This window comes from Ammospiza caudacuta, chromosome 15 (genome assembly GCF_027887145.1).
Source record: "Ammospiza caudacuta isolate bAmmCau1 chromosome 15, bAmmCau1.pri, whole genome shotgun sequence".
NCBI lineage: Eukaryota > Metazoa > Chordata > Aves > Passeriformes > Passerellidae > Ammospiza > Ammospiza caudacuta.
The window spans coordinates 18838792-18855713 of record NC_080607.1 but is presented as its reverse complement, the minus strand read 5'-3'; the positions used below and the strand labels follow the sequence as shown (position 1 = coordinate 18855713).

General features: G+C 48.1%; 1 protein-coding gene across 3 annotated transcripts in view; it reads right to left on the bottom strand.

Moving 5' to 3' along the window:
* The window catches only part of RIPOR3 (RIPOR family member 3), a 40453-nt gene extending 31832 nt beyond the window's left edge, over positions 1-8621 (bottom strand). The window contains exon 1 of one of the 3 annotated variants that reach the window (XR_009275373.1): positions 1886-1943. The gene's annotated coding sequence lies outside the window, so the exon portion shown is untranslated. Of the gene's footprint in view, positions 1-1885; positions 1944-8526 lie in introns of those variants that run through there. The other 2 variants (XM_058814675.1, XM_058814674.1) reach the window with 2 other exon arrangements.
* Between the last annotated feature and the right edge of the window lie 8301 nt (positions 8622-16922).

Below are 16922 nucleotides of genomic sequence, written 5' to 3'. Positions count from 1 at the left end.
TTAGCTAAATAAAGCCCACTTGAAAGAATGTTTAATTGCAAACTATCCAAGGAAAACAAAATGGAACTAATTGGTTCTTAGATATTAAACATTCAAAAGGAGATGGCTTTGGAAACAGCTGAAAGGCTGATGTGCATTAGGATACAAATGGTGCAGAAGGCAGCTGAGGAAAATGCAGTCTAAACTGGACTACATTTACTTTTAAACCAGATATTCAAGTTTAGTCAGTCTGGCCCTGCCTAGAAGAAAGCTTTGGATTGTTTCAAGCCTAAACAGAATCACAGCAGCACTCTCTGGAAAGTCATAAAATCAGAGGGGGCAAACTTGTGTACTGACTTCTGGGCATCGTTTGCCCAGGAAACCCTAAAGAACCCTAAAAAACCCTAAAAACCCAGACCTCCAGGGCTTGCTGCAGTGCCCCTGAGAGCTCCTCCAGCCTGAGACATCCCAGCAGGGGCAGTTCCATGGGGCTTTTCTAAAGCAGCTGTTTTCCTGCTGGGAGGGCTCCCAAAGCCCTCTGACAGCCCATCTCCAAAGCAGGGCGGCTGTGCCTCAACCTGGCTGAGACCTTCCCTGGCCTCCCCACACCCTGCCCCAGCCCTTGTGCCACTGTGTTTAATTCAGGTGTTCCAGCACATGGAAAATGGGAGAACTCCCTTCTCAGGCTCGTCAGAAGTTAAAGAGCTGCCACTCTCATTTCAGGGGCGTTTCCAGCAGGACTAGGAATTGATGGCTTCAACGTGACTGGAATTTGCAAACAACAAAAATCCCTCAGCACTGAAAGGGAGCAAGAGCAGGTAAGTCATAACAAGAATCATACAGTAAAGACAATTTTAAGCACCAGTGAGTGGCAGAAGAACATTTCTCTGGAGGAGCAGTGTGCAGTGGATCAGGCTGGTGCTCCGCCTCTGAAGGGACGCTGTCTCATCAGAACATGTTTACCCTCCCACTTATCAATGGGTGACAGTGGGGAGGCCTCTGCCAGAGATAACAAATTCCTGGAAATGTCAGGGCCCCCAGAACACCCAGCCCAGGCACACAGAGCTGCTCCTGGAAGAAAAGGGCACACACAACTGGAAGTGCTAAGCAGGAGCTGCTCAGCAGGATCAGCCAAGATCAAACCACTTCAACATTCAGGCCAAAAGCTAATGCAGTTTAAGGTCCCTTGAAATGTTATGGATACCATCAACAAACACGGCAAGAGTCACTCATGAAAATGCATTTCAGCTTCATGCACAAAAAATCACTCAGCTCTGTTTCAGACTTCTTCAAAGACTGTGAACCCAATTGTTTGTTCCCTGAGGACCCAGGGCTTTCACTGCAACGACACATCTGCTTAGTGTTTCCTATTCTTCAGCATCACAAGGAGTTTTTCTTAGACCTTGGATGGTTCACTCAGCATCTGTGGGCCAGGGATCTCCTGAAGCCCACTGGAGATGCTCTGCAGAGCCGAGGGCAGTGCCCGGGGCAGGGATCCTGCTGGCACCCTTGGGTTCTGTTCCAAATTCAGAAATGGCCATTGAGGTAGAGAACACACTGACAGGAGATGCCAGCAATGCACTAATGCAGAACCAGGGCTGAATCCAGCCCGACCCCATTACAGCTGCAGGGCAGGCAGTGCTCTCCCTGTCCTGACACAAACTAGAGTTCTGCTCTGTGTGACTTGGCTTCCTCAGGACAGATATTTTACAGAAAGATACAGTTTTACTGTACTGTAAACATCATTTGACAATTACAGGTCAAAGTATCCTCACTTATTGCTTTAAGTGAAACTAAAAGTAGTCAAATTCATACACACACACAGAGGGAAAAGATTCATCATGTGTGAATCACCACAGCTCTGGGGAACACAGCACAGAAATCATGTCTGCAGTGGAGACCTTACCAGAAGATGCAGTGTGTTTTCTCATCCAGAGCCTTCTCCTGCAGAGCATGTTCTCCTTACAATTGTGCTTTTTTTCTTGAAGAACCAGAGCTCAAGCAATTTTGAGATACTTTGCATTGCTGCTTAAATGTTTTGCACTTCTTCTGTTTGTTTGCAGGCAGCCGGGACGCCCCAACTCATTTTCTAAGGTTATTTAAATTCTTCTTTATTTGTTAACAAATTATGTTGTTGCACAACACATTGGCATGTGAACCCTTCATAAAAAGGGAGAGGCACAAGTGGGCCCAGGGGAATTAGGAAGGAGCTCCAGTGACCTCAGCAGAGTTACACAAAGGGCAGCTCTATTGTGCCAGTGCTGGCTGAAGGAACATTTCTGTGTGTCAGGGCTCTGCACAGGGCCTCACCTTCCAGGGCAGTGTCTGGGGCTCCATTTCACACAACAGGGACGCCTCTCCATCCATCTGGGCATTTGGTGCTGCGCTAACAGCCCTAAGAAATGCGCAGTTACATTTACAACAAACTTGCTAACACTGTGTGTTACTGCAGGACTCAAACCCAGGCATTTCCACACATGATCCACCCGATGAAAATGCTCCTCTCTTCTCTGCCATTCCAAAAAACCAGGTCACTAACTGTTATAAAACAATTGCCTTCAAAACTCCAGCAAAGGCCCTGAACTTTCTGTGCAGACCAAGTCTCAGCCACATGCCCTGGGCTGCATGGGGAATATCCCTTTGGAAAACCCCAGCCTGCTGTTTTAACTTTGCAGAGCTCAGCAAACAAAATCCTTCCCTGCAATCTGGAGAAATCTTCTAAACTCTGTCTGTGAAATTTCAGTTACATAATGGAAACATCTCAGAAATCCAGTGCCCAGGGAAAGGGGAGGTTATGGAGGTGGTGTTCGTTCTGCACCACTAAAAGTACAAACCTATTCACACCAACATTAAAGCAGAAACATTCAGATTTTAAAGCACACTGAGGCCTTGGAATTGCCTCCCTGTTTATCTGTTCAGGCCCAGTATTGGAAAATTATATTTCCCTCTTCAAGTCTGTAGCCATTTCAATAATAAAACAGAGGTTATGTAAGTGCAGAGAATTATGGAACAGTGTAAGTGGAAAGTACATAGTTTTAAATTTATTTGAATAGCTCAAAAACAGCTGAACTGACATTATTCACACTTTCCAGTCTTAGTCAATACTGGATTGAAACCAAGCACAAGACATTTCAGGCCCAAAGGAGGTTTTTAAGAAAATTACAAGTACCTATATTTCCAGTTTACAATGCCTGTCTGGGAAAGCTCCACTGCCTAAGGGAACAGCAAGCTGCCTTCTCATGGGATCAAACAGCAGAGATGGGAACTAATTAAGGGCACCTTTGGATCAGCCTGTAAACACAGGGCAGGTTCCACCCCAAAGAGCAGAAACTGGATGCAAATAGCTGAGGTGTCCCAGGCAAGCAGGGCTGCAGAGCCACATTTCCCTCTGCAAACTCATTTCTAACCTGGGCAGACACCAGCTGCAGGCCCAGCTCTGCATTCCTCCCACACCCAGGGCTGGAGCTGTGCCTGCACAAGGAATGCAGCGCAGAAATGAGCTCCTTATCGGTCTGGCAGATCTTGTTGGGTGATGTGATGCCCGTGGGGCTGCCAGGGCTCCAGTGTGGGACATGGCACGCAGCCTAGCTCCAGAGCTCCAGACTGCAATCCAGGGCACTTGGAATAAGGCTAAACTGCCTTCTAAAGCATAAGAAACTGCTCCTGATTCAGGGATACCTGGATATATCTCTGTTACAAAGAATTTTCATCAAAGGAAAAGTGAAGATCCCAGGTTTGTACAAGAATGAGTAAAAATGGGAATAAATTGTGCATGTCCAGACTCAGGGGCATTTGAAAGTCTGGCTATAAGAAAATAGATTTAATAATCATAACTCTTCCAGAGGGGAATACTAAACACAGAAATAAGGACAGGAGGTTTCTCAGGACAGCCCTCTGTGTCCATTCCCTCCAAATCAAGGGCAGCACCATGCACACAACTGCATATAGCAAATCTTTCCATCACTCCAAAGAGAGCCAAACTCCACCTTGGCTGTGGGTGAGATAAACCAGTTACGGCTCTTTCAGCTCCACACCAGCAGTATTTCACATTGTGCAGGGACAAAGACCTCCCAAATGCATGAAGCACAAAGAGCTGTGGAAACAAGCTCTTGATGTCTGCATTGTGGCTTTTGGAAATGTTGCCAGGGCTGGGACCCTCCTGGATGTTCCTCTCATTACTGTCCCCAAACAGAATGCAAACCTGCAGGATAAGGGTGCTATGCTCTGGTCAGGAATGGCAAAAGGACATGTTAAGGTAATTCACACTGCATTTTGTTCAGAGAAATATTTTCATAACAGCTGAGAAAAGAGTGTGTTGAATAGAGCATCTGCTGGTTTGAGAAAAAGAAATGCTAGCTAAAATCAAGGCCTTTGGCTACTTTAAGGCTTCCTAGGCAAGATTAAATCAAAATATTTCCTGTAAACATTCCCTCTTTTCATCAGCATGTCAGTTGTAGTAAGGAGAATGTGATCCTAATTCTCAGCATCCAAATCTGGGACAACTATAAAGTCAAATGTTTTCTTACTTTCACATAAACAACTGTGACTGGAAATATTTTCCAAAGCATGTTGCAAGTCAAGGTAAGTAAATCAGCTAGCAAACAGCACATTTTTAAAGGAAAAAAGTTTCTAAAAATGAATCAGGATTTAATAAAAACTGCCTCTGAGGTACGTAAGTCATGCCCACAATAGAATATTTTTCAATTTTCAACCCTGTATAGAGAATTTTAAACCAATAGCAGATGTAGGAAACAAAAGCAAAATTGTCCCTTATTCTCTGCTGTGCACACACACACAGATAGAAACAGGGAAACCAAGGAGAGGCTCTCAAACATTTTCCACAAGAAAGACAATTTGCTCACAATTCCTTCTCCCTTTAAATTGTTTCTGTGGCAACACATCTGGTGCTGCAGTTCTGGGCCAGAACATGAACTCCACTGCAAGAAGAAAGTGATGTTGTTGTTCTGCCTGCAGGATGTGAGCAGACAGGGGTCTGTGAGCAGAGGGGTCTGTGAGCAGAGGGTCTGTGAGCACAGGGGTCTGTGAGCAGAGGGGTCTGTGAGCAGAGGGTCTGTGAGCAGAGAGGGGTCTGTGAGCAGAGGGGTCTGTGAGCAGAGGGGTCTGTGAGCACAGGGGTCTGTGAGCAGAGGGTCTGTGAGCACAGGGGTCTGTGAGCAGAGGGGTCTGTGAGCACAGGGCTCTGTGAGCACAGGGGTCTGTGAGCAGAGGGGTCTGTGAGCACAGGGCTCTGTGAGCACAGGGGTCTGTGAGCAGAGGGGTCTGTGAGCACAGGGGTCTGTGAGCACAGGGGTCTGTGAGCACAGGGCTCTGTGAGCACACGTACCCAGCCACCCCTCCTGCCTCCCCTGCACACAGAGCAGCAGCATGGAGGTTTATGCACAGCTCCAAACTGCAAGTCTTAAAGCATTTCAACAATGGTCAGAGGAAGCTCTCATGGTAAATACAGTCTACAAGCCAGGTTTTTTTTTAAATAAAATGATGAGTGCTTTGCTGCTGCTGTTCCTGCTGTGTGAATAAATCAATTATCCAGCTGAGAGGAAAAGGTTCATTCCCTAATCATAAACATAACTCTCCCTATGCAATGGAGCAAGGCTGATGTTGATCTCTTATCTCCAGCCCTGCACAAACACTGCTGGATCATCACCACCATTCACACCTGACCTGTCAGCGCCCAAAACCCCTCAAGCGTCTGTAAAACTCAGCTGCCCCAGGATGAGCAGCTACTCCTCACAGAATCACAGAATCACTAAAATTGGAAATCCCTCCCAGAACACCAAATCCAAGCTGCGCCCTGTCCCCAGCCAGAGCACTCAGTGCCACCCCCAGGAATTCCTGGGACACCTCCAGGGATGGGCACTGCAACCCTCCCTGGGCAGTTCCAGTGCCTGAGCCCCCTTCCACTGAAAAAACTCTTCCCAAAACATGCAGCCCTGAGCTCTTCAAGCTCTTGAGGACCAATAGACTTGACATTATGGAAATAAGGGAAGGGGATTTTTGCTACTTCATCAAGCAGATCAGGAATGGATTCACGGAAAGAACATGAGCAATAAAATGTCACTGACACGGTTACTGTCCCAATAATAGTTGCATATGTTCTCCATAAAATAGTTTTTATTATTTAATTTGAAACAGCTAAATTCACATCTAGAGCAGTTACATATAAATTGTTTGCTAACTACACTTAGGGTATTTCTGTATTAATGACAAGATCATCTCAGTGTTCTGATCTTCTCAATTAGTGGTGATTAAATGCCTTGTCTGTCTGAAAACCAAGTTTTTGCCCTGAAAAGTTGAACTGAATAAAAATGATAGTTTTCAGGCATTCTGTCTTTGAAGACATACTGGTTTAAAGCAGTCTGTCCTCAGGGAGAATAAACTGGCAGCAGAAATGGAAAAGTTGAAAAAAGTGGATAAGACCTGGTATTTCACAAATATGTGTGTCCCTGTTGTGCTTCTGCAGGCAGCATCCAGGGCTGGAACTGCAGCCAGGCCCCGAGCACCTGTAGCCAGTAAAGGCTGGCTGATGTCCTCTGCACAACTGGCTGTCCATAATTCTGGATTGTCACCAGCAATCACCTCCCAAAACCCAGTGCTGGCCAGCAACAGCCTGGATAATTCAGTCTGCTCCCTCAGCCTTTTGGCTAAGATCAAGTGTGCAGATTCAAATAATATTAAACCTACTATTTTACACAAATGATCTCCTTCTATTCCAGTCTTTCTATTTATTTCATCCAAATGGAACAGATTAATAACCCTTCAGGGACAGTTCCCCCTCCCTTCCCTTATCTTGGATAACTTTCTGCACCCAAACCTCTGCCTTGTCCTGGTGCTCTGTGACCCCACATTGTCACTCCTCAGACCCCTGAGGGACACATGAGGATCACAACTTTCCCCTCCCCTCAGACTGAGCCTGGTTTCCCTCTCCAGAGTGGCTCTGGTCCATCTCTCGGACTCTTCATGAGACATTGCAAAGGAGCATTTGTGCAGGAATCAATTAGCTTGGAAGGGAATAAAGTGGCACTGGTGGATGTGTGCTACAGGATCCCAGCTCGCTGCCTGATTGCTCCACAGGAACCCAGGGCTGGGGAGCAGCTGTGCAGCTGCTCCTTGTCCTGGCAGAAGGAAACCATCCCATCTTCCCCTGTCCCTTGGGGAATCCATTACACAGCTCCATCCTGGGCTCCCTCCCCGCAGCCAGAGCACCCTGCAGCTCCTCCAGCACAGAGCCCTGGCCCAGGATGAGCCCTGCCAGCTCAGGGGAGCCCTTCCACTGCCCCAGAGGGATCCAGGCTCTGACTGAAGGGAATGCTGCCAGGTTAATGTGCACACCAGTCACACGTGTTCATCTCACACGTTTCTCTCCAGACCTGGGGCACAAAGGGGCTGGGCTGCCCCTCCACGACAGCTCCAGCCCATTCTGGCAGGGTTTGTGCAGCTTTTCCTGTGTGCTACACGTGGTGCTTGTGTCAGTCACTGTGCAGGAGCCAGAGCAGCAGCAGGGAAGGGATGAACTGAGTGACACAGGAATAAACAGGGAGGAGCTCCTCACTGCACTCCTTCAGCCACAGCATCTTTGCTGAGCCTCTCCATCCAACATGCAATATTCCCTCAGACATATATTGCACTGTTTACGACTCTTGCAAATGATCTTCCTCTGCTTTTATTGGTTTTAATTAAGGGCTCTCAAAAAATAAAAGTAAAGCACCTCATCAATAGGTGTAGCTCCCATTTTGCAGCTGTGAAAACACAGGTAAGGACAGATTAACTCTTGATCCCAGCAAAGGAAATGACTGAATCAGGAGTTTGAGTACTGGTGTTGGTTCAATACTCAAGAAATGGCTCCAGAAACATAAACCTTATTTTTCAAATTCCTTCAAGTTTCTTTGGTTGATTAACAACTCTACTCCATATGGCCCAACTTATTTAAAACACTTTTTAACAGGGGAAATTAAACTCTGTCTGAATCAAAATGCAACTGGGCTGTGACCCAAAACCTCAACTTGTATTTACACGAATAAGCAATAAAAAAAAAAAAAAAAAAAAAGAAGGCAAATAAAATGTAAGTCGTTGCACAGACAAAGAAAGTTAACTAAAATACAGCCAGAAAATATACCCAGCTCATGCAACAACACCTCCAAAAGGCAAGCTCTATGGGATGGCATGAACCTCATCCTGCTCCTCGCAGAGTCCCACCTGCCCCAGCCAGGTGCTGTCCTGCCGCGAGTTCCTTCACCCGGATAAAAAACTACCGAGCCTCTCTGCGCGGCGGCAGCTCTGCAGGAACCCGGGCATCCTCTGAGGCTTGCCCACGGACAGCCCAGGTGACCGCATCCCCCCAGAGGTGACCGTGTCCCCGCAGGTGACCGTGTCCCCGCAGGTGACCGTGTCCCCGCAGGTGACCCATCCCGGCTCCGGTGTCCGTGTCCCCCCCAGCCGGTGTCCCCTGCCGGCACCGCACTCTCTCCTGCGGGCAGTGCGGGTGCCCCGCGCCCTCTCCGTGCCCAGCTGTGCCCAGCTGTGCCCTACCTGTGTGCCCCCTGCGCTGGGGCGGCGGGCGCGCAGCGCGGCTCGGCTCCGCTGCCGTGGCGGCTGTCGCGGCTGTCGCGGCTGTCGCGGCTGTCGCAGCCGGTGCGGAGGGCCCGGACAGCCGCCCTTATCGCCGCTTATCGCCGCTTATCGCCGCCCAGCCGGGCTGCGCTTCCAGGAAGCCGCGGCTCCGGAGCGCTCGCTTGCCGCTGGACGCCGAGCGCTCCGCGCCGCTCGCTGCTTCCCTTCGCTCCCCTCCCTCCCTCCCTCCGTCCCTCCCTCGCTCCCCCTCCGACCCCCCTGGCGCTGGCAGGGGGGCTGGGAACGCGCCCGCGGCTCCGGCTCATGCCGAGCCGGCGGTCACGGCCCGGACCCTCTGCTGCTCATTGGGAGCATCCCGGGCGCCCTCTCGCTCATGGAGCTGCGGCTGCCGCAGGGCAGCCGGACCGGGACCCTCCCTGCGGCCCGGTGACGCCCCCGCTCCCGTTCCCCAGCGGGACACCCTCCCCGCGGCCCGGTGACACCCCCTGCCCCCGGCCGGACACCCTCCCCGCGGCCCGGTGACGCCCCCGCTCCCCGCGGCCCGGTGACACCCCCTGCCCCCGGCCGGACACCCTCCCTGCAGCCCGGTGACACCCCCGCTCCCCGCGGCCCGGTAACGCCCCCGCTCCCCAGCCCGGACCGGACACCCTCCCCGCGGCCCGGTGACACCCCCTGCCCCCGGCCGGACACCCTCCCTGCGGCCCGGTGACGCCCCCGCTCCCCTGCCCCAGCTCTCACCCCCTCTGCTCGGGCCGCTTCTGCCGTGTCCGGATCCCGCCTGTCCCACCTTCTTCTGCCATTGCTCCCTCCTCCTCTGCCTCACCCCACACTGCCTCCTCACCGTCCTCTAAAGGTTCCCTCCTCTTCCAGCCCTCGGTCATACAACGCTCATCATCATCATCATCATCATCATCATCACCATCATCATCATCATCTTCTTAATCTTTCTCTCATTGCCTCCTGCCTTCCCCATCCCGCCCTTCCACAGCTTTGCTGTTCTGGGAGATGTCATTTGCTCCCTTTGATTCTCTGCTGAGCAATCCTGCTCGAGTCCTTCCTGCTGCACCCACTGCTGACCTCCTCCTGCTCAGGTGCTGCTCCTCGGGCACGATCTCCCCTCTGCCGGCCCTCGAGACCCCTTCCGGGCAGTCCTAGCATGAGGAGGTGAAGCTGCCATGTGGAAGCAGCCTGGGATCTCCCTGCTCCTCGTCTCACCCCAAGAGACTCACGCCTCTCCCCTGAACAATGCCTGGCCAGGCCTTTAGCAAACACCCCACACAAACCTGTCCCTGCCTGGGCACAGCTCCTTGGCTGCCTCTGTGCCTCATCCATTTTCCATTTTCCCCTGGTTCCTAGCAGCACTTCCCCGTGCTGACTGACGGACAGCACAGGCAGCCAGACACTCCCCAAAATGAGCTGAGTGCACGGAATTTGGCCATGCCCTTACCATAACTTCATTAGTAATGGTGTTTTCTTCCCTTTGCACCATCCAGCACACACATCCTGAAACTCACCCCACTGCAGGAGGCTGAAACACAAAGTGAAGCTCCCAAAGCTCCAGCTGATCAGAGATCCCATAGCAGAGCCTCTCAGGGCAGGGTTACTGCTTCCCTTCCCAGTTCTTTATGCAGTTGGTCAGGATTTGTATTTTCCTGTGCACATGTTTAAAGGAAAGTCTGGAAGGGGGCAGAGGAAGATCTCTTGGACAGCTGAACATGCTTGTGAGGAGAGGCATGAGGGAACTGGCACACATGAAAGTGAGAGCAAAACCAGATGGAATTGTCTGAGCCAACGATTCGAGCACCCTGGGTTTTATTTGTGTCAGAAAGAACTGTGCTGACATGCAAGCAAAAGTGGGTTTCACACCAGGTCTTCAAAATGCTTGGGGCTTGGAGCCCTGCAAAGGGCAGTGATGGAACACCACGGGTGTCACAGCTGGGGCAAAGCAAGGAGATGCAATCCATGGCTCTGAACAGGTGAGTACCTGACAGTACAGTCATTGTAACTCTATGAACTCTGGGCTTGATTTTCCTGGCATTTGGGGGGTTGTGGTCACACCCACTGAGTGCCTGGAGAACCCTGCCCAGCAAATGCCACTGCAGCTGTCCTGGAGAACCCTGCCCAGCAAATGCCACTGTCCTGGTGCCCGTGGGGTGTTCCAGGCTGCCGAGGCACACAGGCACTGCTGGGGCTGGTGCCCGTGGGCACTGCTGGGGCTGGGGCACACAGGCACTGCGGGGCTGTCCTGCAGCTCAGGACAGTGCTGGAACACTGCTGGCACTGCAGCAGGGCCCTTTCCCCAGCGCTGGCCCCACAGCAGGGCAGAGCACACTGGGACAAGCTGAAATCAGCTGGATTTGTGGGAGGACATTTGTCACAACACCAAATCTCTGCAGGAGCCCTGTGCAACCAGTTGCCCAAAGAGCCATTGCTGTTAATGTCATTTCCTCCCAACCATGAGCCTCTGAACAAAATCCACAGAGCAGCCCCTCAGCAAACACCAAGGACTACGGTTCCCTCACTCCTGGTGCAGATGTCCCCGTTTACTTCAGCTGAGGAATGGCTTTATGTGTTTTTATTCCAGTTTACTTTTTATGATCTTCATTTGCTGTTTCTTCATCTGGTGTGTTTATGTGGCTGGTGCTTGGTTTTCATTATTTTTAACTGCATTTCAGATCATTTGCTCTATGGTTTTGTTCACATTCTCCTTTTCCACGAAATTCTAATAAAACACTTGGCTACAGATTTCCCAAATTGAATACTGATGTTTAGTGCAGCTAATTATGCAGCAGAGTTCAAAGTGAGTTCTATAATGTAACAATTTACATATTCCTGAAAACAATGGACACAAACCTACAAATTATTGCTACAAGCTAGTTTCACATTCTTCTGGAATTTCCTTTAGAAATACATATGTTTAGTATTCTCACGCATATGAAAAGCAGTAAATACGGCATTGCTGGCACCATTATAATATTTACAGTGAGAAAATAAAACACACTCTGATGTGTCTCAGACCTAAAGGGACATTAAAAAATGCCAGTATGTTTCCTCAGAGATCTCAGCGTGCTTCAGAAAACCCCTTCCCAAATTCAGCCACTCAACATCCATCACTGTAAGCCAACAATAAACAAAGATAATTTTACAGCAAAGCATTCACCGGGGCTTCAACAACATTAAACATTCAGTGCTTCAGCATCACCAGTGTTCTGGCATAACTAGATTAATCATAACTTTATTGTTTAAATCCTGAATAAAGTTACTTTTGTTTGTTTTCTAAATGGACAGATTACAGGCAGCCAACCAGCAGACCAGCCCAGCCTCCTCAAGAAGATCCAGACTAAACTGACTTTTAGAAAGGCTGCTGTAAACCAGAGCTCTGTTTATAAAAGCAAGAGCTAAAACTCAGTAGCTGGGCCCGTTGCTGTGATCCTTTGCACCAGGCTGACTTGCAGGGACAATAATTCTTGCTGCTCCTAATGCAAGCAATATGTACGCCAACATTTGCCTGTGGCTCCACCCCACCCCTTTGTAGTTTGTATTTTTTTTAATTTTAGAATGTTACTTACATCTTCATAATGATCTGCACAGAAGTGGATTCTCTCTCAGCCCACTGATACATTGACCAGGCGCTTTCATTGCTGTAGCACAACAAACTGCAGAGCACGTTCCAGCAAACCATCCCTGCACAGAGCATTTGCTCTGAGCCTCTGAGGGGGGGTTATTGTGAGCTGGAACTGTAAATACACATCCCAGCTCCAAGCACATGATTATTTTTCCCTCTTTGTGCATCTATCACTACTGGAGTTTTTAGTTCCTGGTATTATAGCTCAGGAGGGAAGCTAACAGACCTGCCAACAGAAGCAAAGAGCATCTTCTAAAACCTCAACACAACTGGGACAGTGGCTGAACTCACAGAATTCAGTATTTCCAAATGTGACATGCATGGAAAATTGGAATTACTTTTCAAGTCTCCTTGGCTTGTACTTTTGTAGTTTTACTTAAGACCACTGCCCCAGCACTATCTGGTTAATAAACAGGGGCGAGTGTGTTGCACTAATGTGTATATATCTGACTGTTTTCTCTCTGGGGTCTCACAGGGATGTTGGCTTGTTTGTGTGTGGACACATAAAACACTGAGACAAAAAAGCCTAAATTAATCTGATCATCTAATTACAGTAAAAATTTCATATTTCTCTAAAAAAACTTGTTCCTTATAGTTGTTTTACATTTTTCCAAAGTGTTGATAACTTCATCATATGATTACAACAAGAAGTCTCCGACAAATCAAAGAAATCAAACGAGTGTGCACCATCCCTGGGAACGCTGTCCCATCCCTGGAAGTGTCCCGGGCCAGCTGGGATGGGGCTTGGAGCAGCCTGGGATAGCAGAATTTGTCCGTGGCACGGGGTGGAATGGGATGAGCTTTAAGGTCCCTTGCAGCTCGAGCATTCTGTGATTTTGTGAGTCACATTTTAAAGCACGGTGACAGTAATGTGACACAGCCAATACAAACACAGGTAAGGCTGTGGAAGCGGTAAATGTCCTGGGCAGTCTGGTGCACCAAGGCCGCTGCTGTAATTAATTAACGGTGTAAATAATTAACGGTGTAATTAACGGTGTAATTAACGGTGCAATTAACGGACGCCGCTCCGGCGGCAGCAGCCCCGGTGACGGGCACAGCGCGGGCACGGCGCCCTCTGGCGGCGGCGGCTGCCGCTGCACCGCGGGGCGGACGGTGGCGACGGTCGCGACAGTCGCGACAGCGGCGACCCCGCGCCATGGACACGGCCAGGCCGCAGCGATTCCCTTCCCAAGCGTCCGATGCTCTTCTCAAGCACTGCGGCGCTGCCAGCTCCTGCTCTGTGAGCGCTCCTGCCTGACTCCTGTGCCATCCGATAACAATTCAGCCTCCACAAACAATGCCTCATTACTTCATAAAAGTTATCATTATTTTTGCTATCATTATATATGCAGGAATCATTGGCAAAATGCATTCACTGTCTCAGTGAGGCACGGCAGCAGTCCAAACTCACAAAGGGAGGCCAAAATATCACCCCGTGCTCACCCAGCACACCTGGGGGACAGGGACACCGCACAGCACGGGCCACTCCAGCGGGGACACCAGGCACTAGAACAGGAGCTGGTGCTCATAAAACTGGGGAGTCTACAAAGCCTGCTTCACTGTAATTCTGAGCTCTATCAATCACCATTCACGTAAAAATGTTCCTTTGTGGCAAAAGGTACAAGGGTTCCTTATTCAGTGCTGGCACAGAAGTGTCACTTATGTCACATTTACTGGGTGACAGTCACTGGCAGAGGGCAGAGCTTTCTTCGCAAGTAGCCATAATATGTTTTCCAGATAAGCATAACAGCAAAGGCTTTATTCCAAAAGGCTTTTTAAGCAGAGCTTTTTATCTAAGAATATGACAAAATTTAAATTCCAATCCCAAACTTCCCGAACGAAGTTTAAAGCAAATTTTACAACAATTATTCCTTTGATTTGCCCTCCCCCCCCCCCAAAATTCTTGACCAGGAATGCCCAGTGAATAGTGGAAAACCAAGCAGGAAATGTTCACGAATTCTTCTGTGTAAAGAACCCCTGAAGTGTCACCCATGGAGCTGGACAGCTCAGCACCAGCGTGGCTCCTCTGAGCTCTCCGGGCAGGGGAGTTAAATCATTAAACCCCACACGAGAATTAAATCATTAAACCCCACATGAGTGCAAGTGTGAGGTGTCAGCTGGGCTCAAACTGCCCTGTTTAAATAAGGGGGAATTCCAGAGGAATTCAGAGTCATTGGACACGAATGGATTACTACATGGAGGGGAAGAGAAAGCTTTAAAAGTTTTTCATTATTTTAGTTAGAAACCTCAGAGAATTTAAATTAATGTATCAGTATCGGCTTTTGACTTGCTAGGAAAGTATTTTCAAGAAAACCTCATGAGTTTATTGCTGGACCTAGTTTATAACTGGATTTATAACACACCTGAAACAGATGTTTCTTTCACAGGCAGCATGGCATGAAAACAACCTTTCCCATAAAGGCAGACAAAACAAAAGTACAAAACTAAAGAAAACTCCCCAACCCCAGGAAACTAAAATATTTTATTGGAAAAGATCTCATATATGAGCTTTAAAAACAATCAATTCATTTTGTCACAGACAGGTAAGTAAATATTGCATCAAAGTAACAATTAAAGGTTCCTGGAAGAGGAGTGAGGAAGAAAAAATTGCTGCTAGTTGTCCTGACAGGAAAGAAGAAAGCAAAGGCAGAAACAGAGCAGAAAAACTCGTTACTAACTCAACTCTTGTTCCCCCCCTCAATAAAATCAAATTTTAAAAACTCCAACAAACAAATAAACTAAAAACCCACCCCAAAATAAAATCCTATAGCTGTCACAATTTCAGGGTAAGCAATAAATTTTTTTATTACACGAGTGCTATTTAAATACTCCTGTTATTATAAATGAGCTGAGTTGCCATGCCCTGAGCCTTGCTCCTGTGTTTGTGTGGAGTGTTGGTATGGAGGGTGCTCCATGGAGATCAGTTGTACAAAGCTCCCCTGCTCAGATTCTCCCTCTCTGAGGCAGCATCTGTGAACTCACAGTTCTGCCTCAGGATCAGCCCCATCAGCAGAAAGGTATTCAGTGTATTTCCCTGCATTCATGGGCACTTCTACAATATTTCTGCACTTGTGAACATCAGGTGCCTTCATGGCAGCACTGGTTTATCTGCATCCTTCACTTACCAAGGAGAGGGCAAAAGCAATTTGAGGTCATGCTGGTCCCTAATTTTCTGAAAACGGAGTATCCAAGTGTATACACTGCTGTTGAAAATGCTTCTTTGTAGGGAAATGTAACTGGGACACAAGATTAAAGTATCAAAATTGCAGAAGGTATCAGAGCCTGTAAGTACAGAATTTATTTTTTAAAGAAAGCAGGACCTTATTATAATTTTAAAAATAAAGCTTCTCTTTTTCCCTTTTAGTTTTCTCTTCCCATCAGAAAAACTCTCCAGTCTCTCATCAACTCCAAGACAAGATCAGATTACAATCTCGTACATCTAACAATCACTCCTGTGAGCTGGCATTGACAGTGTAAATAAAGACTACTTTATGTTAAATATGAAGTCAGCATAAGCCCTGAACTATGCAATAAAAGATTAGGTGGATCATCAATAACAGTCAATCTATGCTGACAGAAATTTTCTGTGCTTTGTACTTGGAAGTACCCTCTGAACTCCCAGCAGGGCTGTATGGAATACAACAATTAAAATGTGGGAAATCTGGGACAGGGAAGCAGCATCATGGCACAATCTCAGTATACTGCATGGTGGACCTAAGCGATGGAATTTCTACACCAAAACAAACAAAGAAAAAATAAAGGCCTCCCAAAAAAGTTCCCCCAGCTGCTCAGAGATCAGGAAACCCAACCTGTCTTTCAACTTCACAGAAACAGAATGTGCCATGAATAGCTTGATCAGGTCTGAATCACAGGTTGTACAGAACTTGTGACTAAAATAGCTCTTTAAGCTTACCTTGCAGCAGGCACAGAGAGCCTGCCTCCCTCCCCACCTTTATCTGAGATCAAATTGTTTATCACATTCCTTCCCCATACGTCAGCTCCTTGTGATGAAAGCCAGCCAGTGATTAATACATTTTATGAGGTTGGTTCCAGTGACTTGAAATGAATTAGCCCTGACTCCTCAGGCTCGCTCCCACACCCACTGCCTGGCACTCCAGCCACGCTAGGAATGCACAATAGAAAACAAATTATCTTAGGCGATACCTCATAAATCTATAGCAGTAAAATTAACTGCACAGCGGCTCCAAGCAGAAATCAGCTTTAGGAGGTTCTTCCTCCCTTTCTCCAGGAGAAAAGAGCCAACCCAACAGCTTTAAAGCCCCAGACAAATCACTGTTCCCTTGTCTCTTGCACTCTTCTCCGCGCTCAGTTCATTAAACAGAGCTGTAGAAGACAGATATGGAAAGCAGTCCAAACTCTTTTCAATGTTATAATTACAAAGTGACAGAATAAGAGGTTTTATCCTGGTCTTGCTCTCATAGCTGTAATCTGCCTTCTACTGCACCAGGATCACAGATTCTATCAGAATTTACAGGCTGAATTTTCCATGTGTCCTTCTGCAGTGTAAAACCAAAACATGCTGGATAAAGGATGAGAAGACTTGAATCAGCCTAGACACCGTCTGGCAGCAAACTATACTTAACTATTAACAATATCCTCTGTGCTAATTACAGCTTGTCTTGGATCGAGTGAGAGCTGCAATTCCTTTGCCTTTGGCGTGATGGGAGGAAGATCAACTGCACAAAAATCAGCACCGACTTAGGAGTGA